Source organism: Mangifera indica, chromosome 11 (assembly GCF_011075055.1).
Source record: "Mangifera indica cultivar Alphonso chromosome 11, CATAS_Mindica_2.1, whole genome shotgun sequence".
In the NCBI taxonomy this organism is placed as follows: domain Eukaryota; kingdom Viridiplantae; phylum Streptophyta; class Magnoliopsida; order Sapindales; family Anacardiaceae; genus Mangifera; species Mangifera indica.
Window position 1 is genome coordinate 14,376,525 of NC_058147.1, and position 5,352 is coordinate 14,381,876.

The following is a 5,352-nucleotide window of genomic DNA, read 5'->3' on the forward strand; positions in this document are numbered from 1 at the left end:
TTCTTTCACACATTTATTCATTTCCTTACTATACAGACATGATTCACTGGTTATGATTTATGCATGTATGAATGTCATGACATTTCTATTTTCTGATCATACATCTTTCTCAACTTTTTATCAGCCACACAGGCTTGTATGCATAATTCTAATGCAAATGACTTTCATAAAATATTTACTAATTTGTTTCTCTCTCTTTCTCATTGATCGATCTAGACTACATATGATAGTACTTGCAGTCACCATACAAAGTATAATTCTCTCTTACACGCATATTTTTTTTTTCTTTGCTGTCCACACAGTACAGCTAATATTTTTCTTTTGCTGTCCACACAGTACAGCTGGTTGTCCACACAGTACAACTGATTATTTTATTTGCTGTCCACACAGTACAACTGGCGTGTAAGCGTTTTTAGTATGTTTTCTGATTTCCTGTATCATATGAGTCATTATAAAACCAAAAATACTTATTTTCTATTTTCTGAAAACATGCATGATTAGAAAATATTTTTCCTCTTTCTTTATTTTTTTCTAAATCATGCATATGTTATGATTCCTCATGTATGCATATATAACCATAATATGAAATATGCGCATTTGTTATTTTCCCTTATTCTTTTCATTCCTTCTCAAACATCATATTATTTTCTCATGCATTTTTATATATATATATTATATATATATATATCATGTCTCAAATTAATTTCAATTATACAATATAGGCTTAATATAAGGGTTATTTCACATAACATGTACATAATTAAGCAAAATTAACCTATATCACATAAAATGACATTTTTGCCCTTATGGCCAAAATTACCTTTTTACCCTTATGGCCAAAAATTACATCATGAATCCTAATGAATTTCTTTATCCTTTTAAGCATAAATCATTTTAATTCTAATACCTTACACACTTATATAAGTAAAGGTTATTTAAATAACCTAACTCAAATTTACTTCAAGTATGTAAGGTATGAAATTCTTACCTTTTCTTTGCCAAATAGGTGATTTAAGCTTATTCACCTTCCTTTCTTCTTCTTGACAACCTTAATCAACCAAAAATATAATCATCTATCAAAACCCCAAATTTCACATATCTTAAAAATTCAATTTCTTACCTTAGAACTGACCAGAATTAACAGATCTACACTTTTTATAACTGAAGCCTTTGGAAATTAGGTGGTTTAGCTAGGTTTTTTGGTAAATTTTGGTTAAGGGAAAAAGCTTAGTTTAATTTCATGGAGCTCTCGGCTAAAATGAAGAAGATGATGAATAATTGATATTTTATAAGCCTATTGGACCATTTTGCCCTTAATCTTTTCCATAAATTACTATTTTATTCTTAGCCAATTACCAAAAACCCTTAGCACCACCATATAATTTCAAGTGTGCCCTTCAATTTTAATTCCCACTTTGTCCCTTGAATCTTTATAAAATGACCATTTTACCCCCTTTGAAAAATATTGCTCATTTAGTAGTTTTCTATGATTCTTTTGCCATTTCTTTACACAACAAGTTATAAAATCAACTCTAGGGGTAAATTTTGGAAGTGGAGTTTACTGACACACCTGAATTCGGATGTTACATAGAGCCGCTCCCATGATAAGTCCAAGTCAAGACTAACCTTTTGTGCAAGATAGCTGGAAATCTCGAAGTTAACAAGAAAATGCCAAGAATACATCATGCCATAGCGAGAGGGTGCATCAAGTGGAAGACGGGGGTCTTCTGAGGTGTCATGAGGAAATCAGCATGACGAGGTATGTTGTGCTTGACAAGGGATCAGGCGTCCCTTTAGCCAATATGAGGGACACTCATCGCATGGTCATTTGATATGACCAGTAGGGAACTAGGGGTATTTTGCAAGCTGAGTAAAGCACAAGGGCATGCTCTATATTGAGTGGGGGAGTTTGTCACAAGCTCAAGTTGGGAGTCGTGATAGGGCTTTGGGTAACTACAAGTGATGGGACATTTAAGAGTAAGTGTGTCTGGTCATTGAATTCATAGATGCAATATTTGTAGTTAGGGTGTTTCAGCCACGGGGTGTGCGTAATGTTACTGTGATAGCGTATTGAAGAGAGAACTAGGTCAACCCTACACAAACTGGTCAGGAGTTGGAGTCATTTCCCTAATAAGTAAGGAAGGAGCTTCACCCGACCTTTCATGTCAGATTCTTGAAGCCATTCTACCCAAACAAGCAAGACCCTAACCGAAGTGAGTCAAGTCGAGCACCCACAGCTATCATTGTTTCCCACAAGTAGGAAGTTGAGGAAATCCTAGCTCACAGGTTCAAGCCTAAGAAAGGAACACACCCGGGACATCAAGAATACTTAATAAAATGGAAGGGATATTCAGATGTTAAAGTAAGTTGGGAACCAAAACTTGGCCTATGGCAATTTCAGGACAAGATTGAATAATTCCACCAGGGGCTAAAATAGCTCAATGAAGACATTGTGGAATTGAGTAAGGGAAAGTGTCACAACTCATTTATTTGCACTAGCCCAATAGAGGTTTGTCTAACCTAATTCCAACACTTGGGTCAATTTCATTCAAGTAGCCAAAAGCCCAATCAAACTCATGTGCCAGATCAACCCATTGTGTTAGACCACTCTACAAGAGCTAACAACTTGTGTCTGCTGCAAGCCAACAAGGCAATCATGTAATCTTATGTGTAGAAGACTTTTCAGCTAGGCAAATATGCAGGCAATGCACATGACACTCTATTGCTAGGCACTCATGCAGGCAGTGTACAAAGGACCTTTAAGCTCTTGTAGCATGCAGGGGCCTGACAACATAGGAATATGAAACATGTCTTGTATCATTTGTATATGCCAATGTGTTTTGTCTTTTTCTGTAAGCCCTTTACTTATAAAAGGCCACACTTGTACAACACATTTCACTTACGTAATACAAAGCATTTTCCAGCATATTGAACTTTCTATTTCTACCTTTCTATGTTCTTTACTTTGTACGAATTAACTAATATTGTGCTCCCGCTTATTTTCAATGAAGTAGTAACATCGAGAACATTTAGGCTGACTTAATGCACATTGCCGCTAAGTGTTGCATAGGACCATCACGTAAACATTAGGCCTATGACAATAGACAAGGGGTGTCTTATAAAAATGCCTAATTTGTTTAGGAAAGGTACAAAGCTAATATATTCACCCTCCAGTCTGTTTGAAAACATTTGAGCTTAGTACTAAATTGCTCTCTGCTAAATGCGAATAGATTTCAAAAACTGTATTACCTTCAGATTGATAAAAACCTACTAGAAATATTATATTAAATAAATAATACTGACAACTTGCTCCTCTCATAAGATCATAACAAATATATTCCTCTATTACACAACTGAGTACATAGATGATATATCATCATGTAATTGGATTATTTTAAATGAAAAATACAATAACACTCAATCACATAATGACATATTATATGTGTACATAATTATGTACTCAAAAGTGTGTATCTTTATGTAGTCACAATTGATGCTTTTTCAAATACTCCCTTACAACTCTAGAATGATTAGCCTCCATACAACTAAAAAAGAGAACCCACCAAAATGTTAAAACAAAGTAAGAGGTACTCATCCTTCTTCGAATGGTTTAACTCAATAACAGGTAAGGGGTAAGAACATTTCCATGTACAAGACACATAAAACAAATTAAAAAATCCAAGGCATTGATATCCAGTAAGATAAACTGGGTACATTAATAGAGAATGGTGAATGTAGTATCAATCAAATATTCAAAAAGGCATTTAAACTTTGCATTATGCCCAAATTAATTAGAAAATACTTAGTTAATTAATTTTTATTGATTTAATGATTAAACACTTAAAAAGGTTTTGCCATCGACTGCCTATGATTACCCTTTCATTGTTAATGCATATAATTATACTATTCTACCAAGAGCAGTACTATGTGTACCCATTTATGTGTGTCATCACAAGTTGGTTGTTACTTTATGTTTAATTCAAAATTATCACAGAAGTTAAGTGTGTACCCAAAACATATATATAGTTTTATTGTTCTGCTAAATGCTGAAAGAATTAATTTTATATTAAGGGAAACTTTAATGATAACAAATGAATATAAGTATGGCAAGATACGAGTAGTGATATATACACAACTTTGTGCACAAACAATAATATATTATCATATGATTAGACAGTTAAAAATTAAAGATAAAATAATACCTAATTACATAATGACATATCGTTATTTGTTCATAAAGGTTGTGCATATAGTATTATTGAATATAAATTTTACACAAAATAGGGTATATCAACACTTTTGAGTGTTGACTAAAACACCCTAAAATCTAATATGTTATTAACGAATAAAAAAAATAATTAAGGCAGAAAATTTTAACATAGTTTATTTAGAAAACCAAAAGCCTAAGTCTACAATAATGATATTATTTAGGTGCTCACAAGAAGTTCTAACAAAATGCTAGAAGTGGCTCCCTTAATTATATTTAAAATTTGTATTTGTTAAGGTTATGTGACTTGATTTGTGTTGTTACAATATTGACATAGGAGAGAAGTGACTGCACTTGGATTACAATTGTTGAAATCATGGGATGTGATAGGGTTAGATTTGAATCGAGTTTGAACTTGCCTAAGCGTGTTTGAGCTCGTCTAGGTCGCTTCAAATGTGTTTGAACTCAAATTGTTTAAGAGAAGTCGAACTTGAGTTCTGCTAAAATTCGAGTATGAATCAAGTTTTAAGCTTAATTTGATACTAAAATAACGTCATTTTAATGCAAATTATTAAAACAACATCGTTTTAGTTAGTTTGTATCAAATTTTTTCTAACTGGAGAGTTTTACAAATTGAACATTCCAAAAGCTTGAACTTGAAAATATTGAATGTTCAAGTTCAAGCTCAAGCTCAAACTCATTTGAATCTAACTTGTTTCGGACTTGTTCAAATTAAACTTAAATTTGAGCTTAAATAAACTCGATTTAAATCTAATCCTAAAATATGGTTACCAAACAATATTGAAGAAGTTGTGACAAATAATATCCACTATTATCTTATAATTACTTTTTGATGAGATCATGCATTGATGGCATCTTCTCCCAACTTGTGGAATGGTATGAAATATTTGCTCCTTTTGATGTTTTTGAAAAATAAATTTGATACAATCTTAAAATTTATATTATTTTATAATGCTAAAGAACTAACTTTAACCTTTTCATTTATCTAAACAACCATTTTGACAAAAATTGTGAGATAGACAGTGATAAATGCAAACTGATGTTGTCAAATTTATATGAAATTGTTCAAGGATTAACTCGAGTGGTAAAATGAAAGGGTCTCCATGTGAACAGCCAAGGTTTGA